Genomic DNA, 14897 nt, shown 5'->3' with positions numbered 1-14897 from the left:
CATGACTGAGGCTTGATTCTGGAACCCTGTGGCCTGGGAACATGACATCTCTTTAGATTGTGGAATACTGTGCCCTTGGAGCCTGACTGAGGCTTTGTTCTGGAACCCTGTGGACTGGAAAAATCACTGAGGTTTTATTCTGGAACCCTGTTCCCAGGGAACATGACTGAAGTTTGATTCTGGACACCAGTGTCCTGGGAACATGAATGGGGTTTTAATGTGGAACCCTGTGGCCTGAGAACATGACTGAGGTTTGATTCTGGAACCATGTGTCCTGGGAATATGACTGAGGTTTGATTCTGGATACCTGTGGCCTGGGAAAATGACTGAGGTTTTATTGTGGAAATATTAGGCCTGGGATCATGATTGAGGTTTGATGGTGGAACACTCCGGCCTGGCAGAATGACTGAGGCTTGATTCTGGAACCCTGTGGCCTGGGAACTAGACTGAGGTTCGATGGCAGAAACCTGTGGACTGAAAACATGACTGAGGTTTGATTGTGGAAACCTGTGCCCGGGAAACATGACTGTGGCCTGGTACTGGAAACCCATGGCCTGGGAATTGACATTGGTTTGATTCTGGAACCCTGTTTCCTGGGAACATGACTGAGGTTTGATTCTGGAACCCTGTGGCCTGGGAACATGATTGAGGTTTGATTCTGGAAACCATTGGTCTGGGACCATGACTGATGTTAGATTGTGGAATCCTGTGGCCTGGAAACATGACTGAGTTTGATGGAGGAACCCTGTGGTCTGGGAACATGACTGAGGTTTGATGGTGGTACCCTGTGGCCTGGCAACATGACTGAGGCTTGATTCTGGAAACCTGTGGCCTGGGAACATGACTGGGGTTTTATTTTTGAAACCTGTGTCCTGGGAACATGACTGAGGTTTTATTCTGGAAACCTGTGTCCTGGGAACATGACTGAGGTTTGATTCTGGAACCATGTGGCCTGGGAATATGACTGACGTTTGATTCTGGAAACCATTGGCCTGGGAACATGACTGATGTTAGATTGTGGAATCCTGTGGCCTGGGAACATGACATCGGTTTGGATTCTGGTGCCCTGTTGCCTGGGAACATGAAATCGGTTTGATTCTGGAAACCTGTGGTCTGGGAATATGACTGAGATTTGATGGTGGTACCCTATGGCCTGGCAACATGACTGAGGTTTGATTCTGGATCCCTGTGACCTGGGAACATGACTGCGGCGTGATTCTGGAAACCTGTGGCCTGGGAACATAACATCTGTTTACATTGTGGAATACTGTGCAGGGGGAACCTGACTGAGGCTTGGTTCTGGTACCCTGTGGACTAGGAACATGACTGAGGTTTTATTCTGGAAACCTGTAGCCTGGGAGCAAAACTGAGGATTGATTCTGGAACCCTTTGGCCTGGGAACATAACATTGTTTTGATTCTGGAACCGTGTATACTGGGAACATGACTGAGGTTTAATGGTTGAATCCTGTGGCCTGGCAACATGACAGAGGTGTGATTGTGGAACCCTCAGGCTTGGGAACATGACTGAGGCTTGATGGTGGAATCCTGTGGCCTGGCAACAGGACTGAGGTTTGATTGTGGAACCCTCTCGCCTGGGAATATGACTGAGGTTTAATTGTGGAACCCTGTGTCCTGGGAATATGAGTGAGGCTTGATTCTGGAACCCTGTGGCCTGCGAACATGACTGGGGTTTTATTTTTGAAACCTCTGTCCAGGGAACATGACTGAGGTTTTATTCTGGAAACCTGTGTCCTTGGAACATGACTGTGGTTTGATTCTGAAAACCTGTGTCCTGGGAAGATGACTGAGGTTTGGTTCTGGAACCCTGTTCCCTGGGAACATGACTGAGGTTTGGTTCTGGACACCTGTGTCTTTGGAACATGACTGAGGTTTGAATGTGGAACCCTGTGGCCTGGGAACATGACTGAGGTTTGATTCTGGAACCATGTGGCCTGGGAATATGACTGAGGTTTGATTCTGGATACCTGTGGCCTGGGAAAATGACTGAGGTTTGATGGCAGAGACCTGTGGACTGGCAACATGACTGAGGTTGGATTGTGGAACCCTGTGCCCTGGAAACATGACTGTGGCCTGGTACTGGAAACCCATGGCCGGGAGCTTGACATTGGTTTGATTCTGGAACCCTTTTTCCTGGGAACATGATTGAGGTTTGATTCTGGAAACCATTGGTGTGGGAACATGACTGATGTTAGATTGTGGAACCCTGTGGCCTGGGAATATGACTGAGGTTTGATGGTGGTACCCTGTGGCCTGGCAACATGACTGAGGCTTGATTCTGGAACCCTGTGGCCTGGGAATTTGACTCAGATTTGATCGCAGAAACCTGTGGACTGGCAACATGACAGGTTTGATGGTGGAACCCTGTGAACTGGGAACATGACTGAGGCCTGATACTGGAACCCTGTGGCCTGGGAACATGACATTGGTTTGATGGTTGAACCCTGTGTCCTGGCAACATGCCTGAGGTATGATTGTGGAACCCTCAGGCTTGGAACATGACTGAGGCTTGATGGTGGAACCCTGTGGCCTGGCAACAGGACTGAGGTTTGATGGTGGAATCCTGTGGCCTGGCAAGATGACTTAGGTTTGATTGTGGAACACTCTGGCCTGGGCACATGACTGAGGCTTGATGGTGGAACCGTGGCCTGGCAACAGGACTGAGGTTTGATTCTGGAACACTCTGGCCTGGGAATATGACTGAGGTTTAATTGTGGAACCCTGTGGCCTGGGAATATGAGTGAGGCTTGATTCTGGAATCCTGTGGCTTGGGAACATGACTGGGGTTTTATTTTTGAAACCTGTGTCATGGAACATGACTGAGGTTTTATTCTGTTAACCCTGTGTCCTGGGAACATGTCATCGGTTTGATTCTGGAACCATATGGCCTGGGAATATGACTGAGCTTTGATTCTGGAAACCATTGGCCTGGGAACATGACTGATGTTAGATTGTTGAATCCTGTGGCCTGGGAACAAGACATTGGTTTGATTCTGGAACCCTGTTTCCTGGGAACATGACTGAGGTTTGATGGTTGAACCCTGTGGCCTGGCAAGATGACAGAGGTTTGATTGTGGAAACCTCAGGCTTGGGAACCTGAGAACGCTTTGATTCTGGAAACCGTTGGCCTGGGTACATGTCTGAGGTTTGATGGTGGAAATCTGTGGCCTGGCAACATGACTGAGGTTTGTTTCTGGAACTCTGTTCCCTGGGAACATGACTGAGGTTTGATTCTGGACAGCTTTGTCCTGGGAAAATGACTGAGGTTTGATTGTTGAACCCTGTGGCCTGCGAACATGACTGAGGTTTGATTCTGGAACCATGTGGCCTGGGAATATGACTGAGGTTTGATTCTGGAGAACTGTGGCCTGGGAACTTGACTGAGGTTTGATGGCAGAAACCTGTGGACTGGCAACATGACTGAGGTTTGATTATGGACACCTTTGTCCTGGGAACATGACTGAGGTTTTATTCTGGAAACCAGTAGCCTGGGAACATAACTAAGGATTGATTCTTGAAACCTGTGGCCTGGGAATATGACATCAGTTGGATTCTGGAACCCTGTGGCATGGGAACATGACTGAGGTTTGATTGTGGAACCCTCTGGCCTGGGAATATGACTGTGGTGTGATTCTGAAAACTTGTGGCCTGGGAACATGACTGAGGTTTGATGGTGGTACCCTGTGGCCTGGTAACATGACTGAGGCTTGATTCTGGAACCCTGTGGCCTGGGAACATGACATCTCTTTAGATTGTGGAATACTGTGCCCTTGGAGCCTGACTGAGGCTTTGTTCTGGAACCCTGTGGACTGGAAAAATGACTGAGGTTTTATTCTTTAACCCTGTTCCCAGGGAACATGACTGAAGTTTGATTCTGGACACCAGTGTCCTGGGAACATGAATGGGGTTTTAATGTGGAACCCCGTGGCCTGAGAACATGACTGAGGTTTGATTCTGGAACCATGTGTCCTGGGAATATGACTGAGGTTTGATTCTGGATACCTGTGGCCTGGGAAAATGACTGAGGTTTTATTGTGGAAATATTAGGCCTGGGATCATGATTGAGGTTTGATGGTGGAACACTCCGGCCTGGCAGAATGACTGAGGCTTGATTCTGGAACCCTGTGGCCTGGGAACTAGACTGAGGTTCGATGGCAGAAACCTGTGGACTGAAAACATGACTGAGGTTTGATTGTGGAAACCTGTGCCCGGGAAACATGACTGTGGCCTGGTACTGGAAACCCATGGCCTGGGAATTGACATTGGTTTGATTCTGGAACCCTGTTTCCTGGGAACATGACTGAGGTTTGATTCTGGAACCCTGTGGCCTGGGAACATGATTGAGGTTTGATTCTGGAAACCATTGGTCTGGGACCATGACTGATGTTAGATTGTGGAATCCTGTGGCCTGGAAACATGACTGAGTTTGATGGAGGAACCCTGTGGTCTGGGAACATGACTGAGGTTTGATGGTGGTACCCTGTGGCCTGGCAACATGACTGAGGCTTGATTCTGGAAACCTGTGGCCTGGGAACATGACTGGGGTTTTATTTTTGAAACCTGTGTCCTGGGAACATGACTGAGGTTTTATTCTGGAAACCTGTGTCCTGGGAACATGACTGAGGTTTGATTCTGGAACCATGTGGCCTGGGAATATGACTGACGTTTGATTCTGGAAACCATTGGCCTGGGAACATGACTGATGTTAGATTGTGGAATCCTGTGGCCTGGGAACATGACATCGGTTTGGATTCTGGTGCCCTGTTGCCTGGGAACATGAAATCGGTTTGATTCTGGAAACCTGTGGTCTGGGAATATGACTGAGATTTGATGGTGGTACCCTATGGCCTGGCAACATGACTGAGGTTTGATTCTGGATCCCTGTGACCTGGGAACATGACTGCGGCGTGATTCTGGAAACCTGTGGCCTGGGAACATAACATCTGTTTACATTGTGGAATACTGTGCAGGGGGAACCTGACTGAGGCTTGGTTCTGGTACCCTGTGGACTAGGAACATGACTGAGGTTTTATTCTGGAAACCTGTAGCCTGGGAGCAAAACTGGGGATTGATTCTGGAACCCTTTGGCCTGGGAACATAACATTGTTTTGATTCTGGAACCGTGTATACTGGGAACATGACTGAGGTTTAATGGTTGAATCCTGTGGCCTGGCAACATGACAGAGGTGTGATTGTGGAACCCTCAGGCTTGGGAACATGACTGAGGCTTGATGGTGGAATCCTGTGGCCTGGCAACAGGACTGAGGTTTGATTGTGGAACCCTCTCGCCTGGGAATATGACTGAGGTTTAATTGTGGAACCCTGTGTCCTGGGAATATGAGTGAGGCTTGATTCTGGAACCCTGTGGCCTGCGAACATGACTGGGGTTTTATTTTTGAAACCTCTGTCCAGGGAACATGACTGAGGTTTTATTCTGGAAACCTGTGTCCTTGGAACATGACTGTGGTTTGATTCTGAAAACCTGTGTCCTGGGAAGATGACTGAGGTTTGGTTCTGGAACCCTGTTCCCTGGGAACATGACTGAGGTTTGGTTCTGGACACCTGTGTCTTTGGAACATGACTGAGGTTTGAATGTGGAACCCTGTGGCCTGGGAACATGACTGAGGTTTGATTCTGGAACCATGTGGCCTGGGAATATGACTGAGGTTTGATTCTGGATACCTGTGGCCTGGGAAAATGACTGAGGTTTGATGGCAGAGACCTGTGGACTGGCAACATGACTGAGGTTGGATTGTGGAACCCTGTGCCCTGGAAACATGACTGTGGCCTGGTACTGGAAACCCATGGCCGGGAGCTTGACATTGGTTTGATTCTGGAACCCTTTTTCCTGGGAACATGATTGAGGTTTGATTCTGGAAACCATTGGTGTGGGAACATGACTGATGTTAGATTGTGGAATCCTGTGGCCTGGGAACATGACTGAGGTTTGATGGAGGAACCCTGTGGCCTGGGAATATGACTGAGGTTTGATGGTGGTACCCTGTGGCCTGGCAACATGACTGAGGCTTGATTCTGGAACCCTGTGGCCTGGGAATTTGACTCAGATTTGATCGCAGAAACCTGTGGACTGGCAACATGACAGGTTTGATGGTGGAACCCTGTGAACTGGGAACATGACTGAGGCCTGATACTGGAACCCTGTGGCCTGGGAACATGACATTGGTTTGATGGTTGAACCCTGTGTCCTGGCAACATGCCTGTGGTATGATTGTGGAACCCTCAGGCTTGGAACATGACTGAGGCTTGATGGTGGAACCCTGTGGCCTGGCAACAGGACTGAGGTTTGATGGTGGAATCCTGTGGCCTGGCAAGATGACTTAGGTTTGATTGTGGAACACTCTGGCCTGGGCACATGACTGAGGCTTGATGGTGGAACCGTGGCCTGGCAACAGGACTGAGGTTTGATTCTGGAACACTCTGGCCTGGGAATATGACTGAGGTTTAATTGTGGAACCCTGTGGCCTGGGAATATGAGTGAGGCTTGATTCTGGAATCCTGTGGCTTGGGAACATGACTGGGGTTGTATTTTTGAAACCTGTGTCATGGAACATGACTGAGGTTTTATTCTGTTAACCCTGTGTCCTGGGAACATGTCATCGGTTTGATTCTGGAACCATATGGCCTGGGAATATGACTGAGCTTTGATTCTGGAAACCATTGGCCTGGGAACATGACTGATGTTAGATTGTTGAATCCTGTGGCCTGGGAACAAGACATTGGTTTGATTCTGGAACCCTGTTTCCTGGGAACATGACTGAGGTTTGATGGTTGAACCCTGTGGCCTGGCAAGATGACAGAGGTTTGATTGTGGAAACCTCAGGCTTGGGAACCTGAGAACGCTTTGATTCTGGAAACCGTTGGCCTGGGTACATGTCTGAGGTTTGATGGTGGAAATCTGTGGCCTGGCAACATGACTGAGGTTTGTTTCTGGAACTCTGTTCCCTGGGAACATGACTGAGGTTTGATTCTGGACAGCTTTGTCCTGGGAAAATGACTGAGGTTTGATTGTTGAACCCTGTGGCCTGCGAACATGACTGAGGTTTGATTCTGGAACCATGTGGCCTGGGAATATGACTGAGGTTTGATTCTGGAGAACTGTGGCCTGGGAACTTGACTGAGGTTTGATGGCAGAAACCTGTGGACTGGCAACATGACTGAGGTTTGATTATGGACACCTTTGTCCTGGGAACATGACTGAGGTTTTATTCTGGAAACCAGTAGCCTGGGAACATAACTAAGGATTGATTCTTGAAACCTGTGGCCTGGGAATATGACATCAGTTGGATTCTGGAACCCTGTGGCATGGGAACATGACTGAGGTTTGATTGTGGAACCCTCTGGCCTGGGAATATGACTGTGGTGTGATTCTGAAACCTTGTGGCCTGGGAACATGACTGAGGTTTGGTTCTGGAACCCTGTTCCCTGGGAACATGACTGAGGTTTGATTCTGGATACCTGTCGCCTGGGAAAATGACTGAGCTTTCCTTGTGGAAATATGGGGCCTGGGATCATGAGTGAGGTTTGATGGTGGAACACTCTGGCCTGGCAGAATGACTGAGGCTTGATTCTGGAACCCTGTGGCCTGGGAACTAGACTGAGGTTTGATGGCAGAAACCTGTGGACTGGCAACATGACTGAGGTTTGATTGTGGAACCCTGTGCCCTGGAAACATGACTGTGGCCTGGTACTGGAAACCCATGGCCTGAGAATTGACATTGGTTTGATTCTGGAACCCTGTGTCCTGGGAACATGATTGAGGTTTGATTCTAGAAACCATTGGTCTGGGAACATGACTGATGTTAGATTGTGGAATCCTGTGGCCTGGGAACATGACTGAGGTTTGATGGAGGAACCCTGTGGCCTGGGAACATGACTGAGGTTTGATGGTGGTACCCTGTGGCCTGGTAACATGACTGAGGCTTGATTCTGGAACCCTGTGGCCTGGGAACATGACATCTCTTTAGATTGTGGAATACTGTGCCCTTGGAGCCTGACTGAGGCTTTGTTCTGGAACCCTGTGGACTGGAAAAATCACTGAGGTTTTATTCTGGAACCCTGTTCCCAGGGAACATGACTGAAGTTTGATTCTGGACACCAGTGTCCTGGGAACATGAATGGGGTTTTAATGTGGAACCCTGTGGCCTGAGAACATGACTGAGGTTTGATTCTGGAACCATGTGTCCTGGGAATATGACTGAGGTTTGATTCTGGATACCTGTGGCCTGGGAAAATGACTGAGGTTTTATTGTGGAAATATTAGGCCTGGGATCATGATTGAGGTTTGATGGTGGAACACTCCGGCCTGGCAGAATGACTGAGGCTTGATTCTGGAACCCTGTGGCCTGGGAACTAGACTGAGGTTCGATGGCAGAAACCTGTGGACTGAAAACATGACTGAGGTTTGATTGTGGAAACCTGTGCCCGGGAAACATGACTGTGGCCTGGTACTGGAAACCCATGGCCTGGGAATTGACATTGGTTTGATTCTGGAACCCTGTTTCCTGGGAACATGACTGAGGTTTGATTCTGGAACCCTGTGGCCTGGGAACATGATTGAGGTTTGATTCTGGAAACCATTGGTCTGGGACCATGACTGATGTTAGATTGTGGAATCCTGTGGCCTGGAAACATGACTGAGTTTGATGGAGGAACCCTGTGGTCTGGGAACATGACTGAGGTTTGATGGTGGTACCCTGTGGCCTGGCAACATGACTGAGGCTTGATTCTGGAAACCTGTGGCCTGGGAACATGACTGGGGTTTTATTTTTGAAACCTCTGTCCAGGGAACATGACTGAGGTTTTATTCTGGAAACCTGTGTCCTGGGAACATGACTGAGGTTTGATTCTGGAACCATGTGGCCTGGGAATATGACTGACGTTTGATTCTGGAAACCATTGGCCTGGGAACATGACTGATGTTAGATTGTGGAATCCTGTGGCCTGGGAACATGACATCGGTTTGGATTCTGGTGCCCTGTTGCCTGGGAACATGAAATCGGTTTGATTCTGGAAACCTGTGGTCTGGGAATATGACTGAGATTTGATGGTGGTACCCTTTGGCCTGGCAACATGACTGAGGTTTGATTCTGGATCCCTGTGACCTGGGAACATGACTGCGGCGTGATTCTGGAAACCTGTGGCCTGGGAACATAACATCTGTTTACATTGTGGAATACTGTGCAGGGGGAACCTGACTGAGGCTTGGTTCTGGTACCCTGTGGACTAGGAACATGACTGAGGTTTTATTCTGGAAACCTGTAGCCTGGGAGCAAAACTGAGGATTGATTCTGGAACCCTTTGGCCTGGGAACATAACATTGTTTTGATTCTGGAACCGTGTATACTGGGAACATGACTGAGGTTTAATGGTTGAATCCTCTGGCCTGGCAACATGACAGAGGTGTGATTGTGGAACCCTCAGGCTTGGGAACATGACTGAGGCTTGATGGTGGAATCCTGTGGCCTGGCAACAGGACTGAGGTTTGATTGTGGAACCCTCTCGCCTGGGAATATGACTGAGGTTTAATTGTGGAACCCTGTGTCCTGGGAATATGAGTGAGGCTTGATTCTGGAACCCTGTGGCCTGCGAACATGACTGGGGTTTTATTTTTGAAACCTCTGTCCAGGGAACATGACTGAGGTTTTATTCTGGAAACCTGTGTCCTTGGAACATGACTGTGGTTTGATTCTGAAAACCTGTGTCCTGGGAAGATGACTGAGGTTTGGTTCTGGAACCCTGTTCCCTGGGAACATGACTGAGGTTTGGTTCTGGACACCTGTGTCTTTGGAACATGACTGAGGTTTGAATGTGGAACCCTGTGGCCTGGGAACATGACTGAGGTTTGGTTCTGGACACCTGTGTCTTTGGAACATGACTGAGGTTTGAATGTGGAACCCTGTGGCCTGGGAACATGACTAAGGTTTGATTCTGGAACCATGTGGCCTGGGAATATGACTGAGGTTTGATTCTGGATACCTGTGGCCTGGGAAAATGACTGAGGTTTGATGGCAGAGACCTGTGGACTGGCAACATGACTGAGGTTGGATTGTGGAACCCTGTGCCCTGGAAACATGACTGTGGCCTGGTACTGGAAACCCATGGCCGGGAGCTTGACATTGGTTTGATTCTGGAACCCTTTTTCCTGGGAACATGATTGAGGTTTGATTCTGGAAACCATTGGTGTGGGAACATGACTGATGTTAGATTGTGGAATCCTGTGGCCTGGGAACATGACTGAGGTTTGATGGAGGAACCCTGTGGCCTGGGAATATGACTGAGGTTTGATGGTGGTACCCTGTGGCCTGGCAACATGACTGAGGCTTGATTCTGGAACCCTGTGGCCTGGGAATTTGACTCAGATTTGATCGCAGAAACCTGTGGACTGGCAACATGACAGGTTTGATGGTGGAACCCTGTGAACTGGGAACATGACTGAGGCCTGATACTGGAACCCTGTGGCCTGGGAACATGACATTGGTTTGATGGTTGAACCCTGTGTCCTGGCAACATGCCTGAGGTATGATTGTGGAACCCTCAGGCTTGGAACATGACTGAGGCTTGATGGTGGAACCCTGTGGCCTGGCAACAGGACTGAGGTTTGATGGTGGAATCCTGTGGCCTGGCAAGATGACTTAGGTTTGATTGTGGAACACTCTGGCCTGGGCACATGACTGAGGCTTGATGGTGGAACCGTGGCCTGGCAACAGGACTGAGGTTTGATTCTGGAACACTCTGGCCTGGGAATATGACTGAGGTTTAATTGTGGAACCCTGTGGCCTGGGAATATGAGTGAGGCTTGATTCTGGAATCCTGTGGCTTGGGAACATGACTGGGGTTTTATTTTTGAAACCTGTGTCATGGAACATGACTGAGGTTTTATTCTGTTAACCCTGTGTCCTGGGAACATGTCATCGGTTTGATTCTGGAACCATATGGCCTGGGAATATGACTGAGCTTTGATTCTGGAAACCATTGGCCTGGGAACATGACTGATGTTAGATTGTTGAATCCTGTGGCCTGGGAACAAGACATTGGTTTGATTCTGGAACCCTGTTTCCTGGGAACATGACTGAGGTTTGATGGTTGAACCCTGTGGCCTGGCAAGATGACAGAGGTTTGATTGTGGAAACCTCAGGCTTGGGAACCTGAGAACGCTTTGATTCTGGAAACCGTTGGCCTGGGTACATGTCTGAGGTTTGATGGTGGAAATCTGTGGCCTGGCAACATGACTGAGGTTTGTTTCTGGAACTCTGTTCCCTGGGAACATGACTGAGGTTTGATTCTGGACAGCTTTGTCCTGGGAAAATGACTGAGGTTTGATTGTTGAACCCTGTGGCCTGCGAACATGACTGAGGTTTGATTCTGGAACCATGTGGCCTGGGAATATGACTGAGGTTTGATTCTGGAGAACTGTGGCCTGGGAACTTGACTGAGGTTTGATGGCAGAAACCTGTGGACTGGCAACATGACTGAGGTTTGATTATGGACACCTTTGTCCTGGGAACATGACTGAGGTTTTATTCTGGAAACCAGTAGCCTGGGAACATAACTAAGGATTGATTCTTGAAACCTGTGGCCTGGGAATATGACATCAGTTGGATTCTGGAACCCTGTGGCATGGGAACATGACTGAGGTTTGATTGTGGAACCCTCTGGCCTGGGAATATGACTGTGGTGTGATTCTGAAACCTTGTGGCCTGGGAACATGACTGAGGTTTGGTTCTGGAACCCTGTGGCCTGGGAACATGACTGAGGCGTGATTCTGGAAACCTGTGGCCTGGGAACATGACATCTCTTTAGATTGTGGAATACTGTGCCCTGGGAACCTGCCTGAGGCTTGGTTCTAGATCCCTTTGGACTGGGAACATGAATGAGGTTTGATTGTGGAATCCTCTGGCCTGGGAACATGACTGTGGTTCGATTCTGAAACGCTGTGTCCTGGGAAGATGACTGAGGTTTGGTTCTGGAACCCTGTTCCCTGGGAACATGACTGAGGTTTGATTCTGGACACCTGTGTCTTGGGACCATGACTGAGGTTTGAATGCGGAACCCTGTGGCCTGGGAACATGACTGAGGTTTGATTCGTGAAACATGAGTCCTGGGAATATGACTGAGGTTTGATTCTGGATACCTGTGGCCTGGGAAAATGACTGAGGTTTCATTGTGGAAATATGTGGCCTGGGATCATGAGAGAGCTTTGATGGTGGAACACTCTGGCCTGGCAAAATGACTGAGGCTTGATTCTGGAACCCTGTGGCCTGGGAACATGACTGAGGCTTGATGGAGGAACCGTGGCCTGGCAACAGGACTGAGGTTTGATTGTGGAACCCTCTGGCCTGGGAATATGACTGAGGTTTAATTGTGGAACCCTGTGTTCTGGGAGTATGAGTGAGGCTTGATTCTGTAACCCTGTGGCCTGGGAACATGACTGAGGCGTGATTCTGGAAACCTGTGCGCTGGGAACATGACATCTGTTTAGATTGTGGAATACTCTGCCCTGGGAACCTGACTGAGGCTTGGTTCTGGAACCCTGTGGATTGGGAACATGACTGAGGTTTGATTGTGGAACCCTCTGGCCTGGGAACATGACTGTGGTTTGATTCTGGAACCATGTGTCCTGGGAAGATGACTGAGTTTTGATTCTGGATACCTGTTGTCTGGGAAAATGACCTAGGTTTCATTGTGGAAATATGTGGCCTGGGATCATGAGTGACGTTTGATGGTGGAACACTCTGGCCTGGCAGAATGACTGAGGCTTGATTCTGGAACCCTGTGGCCTGGGAACTAGACTGAGGTTTGATGGCAGAAACCTGTGGACTGGCAACATGACTGAGGTTGGATTGTGGAACCCTGTGCCCTGGAAACATGACTGTGGCCTGGTACTGGAAACCCATGGCCTGGGAGCTTGACATTGGTTTGATTCTGGAACCCCGTGTCCTGGGAACATGATTGAGGTTTGATTCTGGAAACCATTGGTGTGGGAACATGACTGACGTTAGATTGTGGAATCCTGTGGCCTGGGAACATGACTGAGGTTTGATGGAGGAACCCTGTGGCCTGGGAATATGACTGAGGTTTGATGGTGGTACCCTGTGGCCTGGCAACAGGACTGAGGTTTGATGGTGGAATCCTGTGGCCTGTCAAGATGACTTAGGTTTGCTTGTGGGACACTCTGGCCTGGGAACTTGACTGAGACTTGATGGTGGAACCGTGGCCTGGCAAATGTACTGAGGTTTGCTTGTGGAACCCTCAGGCTTGGAAATATGACTGAGGCTTGATGGTGGAACCCTGTGTCCTGGGAACTTGACTGAGATTTGGTGGCAGAAACCTGTGGACTGGCAACATGACTGAGGTTTGATTATGGAACCCTCTGCCCTGGAAATAAGACTGAGGTTTGATTCTGGACACCTGTGTCCTGGGAACATTATATAATTACAAAAAGTCTACCCAAGGAGAGGACATAACATTGTAAATATATATGCACTTATTATAGGAGCACTTAAATTTATAAAGCAAATATTAACAGACTTAAAGGGAGAAATTGTCAGTAATTCAACAGCAGTAAGGACTTTACACCACACTTACATCAATAGATAGATCATCTAGACAGAAAATCAATAAAGAAACTGTGACCTTAAATGACACATAGGACCTGATGGATTTAATAGATATCTACAGGACATTGCATCCAAAAACAGCTAAATACACATTCTTTTCAAGTGGACATGGAATGTTCTCCAGGATAGATCATGTACTATGTGGCAAAACAAATCTCAATTAATTTAAGAAGAAATTATATCAAGCATTCCTTCCATCTACAATGCTATGATATTAAAAACCAATTACAGGAAGAAAAATGGAAAAAAAAACCCAAATACGTGGATAATTGCTACTAAGAAAACAATGGACCAATGAAAAAATCAAAGAGGAAATCAGAAAGTATCCCAAGACAAATGAAAATTAAAACACAATTTTCAGGCGGATTAACCAAGATGGTGGAGTGGAAGGAAGCGCTCTCACTCCCTCTTGCGAGAGCACCAGAATCACAACTGGCTGCTGGACAATCATCGACAGGAAGACACTGGACTTCACCAAGGAGGATACCCCACGTCCAAGGACAGAGGAGAAGCCACAGTGAGACAGTAGGAGGGGCGCAATCAGAGTAAAATCAAATCCCATAACTGCTGGGTGGGAGACTCACAGACTGGCAGACACTTATACCACAGAAGTCCACCCACTGGAGTGAAGGTTCTGAGCCCCACGTCAGGCTTCCCAACCCGGGGGTCCGGCAACGGGAGGAGGAATTCCTAGAGAATCAGACTTTGAAGCCTAGTGGGAATTGATTGCAGGACTTCGACAGGACTGGGGGAAACAGAGACCCCACTCTTGGAGAGCACATACAAAGTAGTGTGTGCATTGGGACCCAGGGGAAGGAGCAGTGACCCTGGGGGAGACTGAACCAGACCTACCTGCTGGTGTTGGGGGGTCTCCTGCAGAGGTGGGGGGTGGCTCTGTTTCACCATGGGGACAAGGACACTGGCAGCGGAGGTTCTGGGAAGTTCTCCTTGCCGTGAGCCCTCCCAGAGTCTGTCATTAACCACACCAAAGAGCCCAGGTAGGCTCCAGTGTTGGGTTGCCTCAGGCAAAACAACCAACAGGGAGGGAACCCAGCCCCACCCATCAACAGTCAAGTGGATTAAAGTTTTACGGAGCTCTGACCACCACAGCAACAGTCAGCTCTACCCACCAACAGAGCCTCCCATTAAGCCTCTTAGATAGCCTCAACCACCAGAGGGCAGACAGCAGAAGCAAGAAAAACTACAATCCTGCAGCCTGTGGACCAAAAACCGCAGTTAC

The sequence above is a fragment of the Balaenoptera ricei genome, chromosome 20, assembly GCF_028023285.1.
Source record: "Balaenoptera ricei isolate mBalRic1 chromosome 20, mBalRic1.hap2, whole genome shotgun sequence".
NCBI classification, from domain to species: Eukaryota; Metazoa; Chordata; class Mammalia; order Artiodactyla; family Balaenopteridae; genus Balaenoptera; species Balaenoptera ricei.
The sequence above is the reverse complement of the archived record's forward strand: the minus strand, read 5'-3'. Positions refer to the sequence as shown.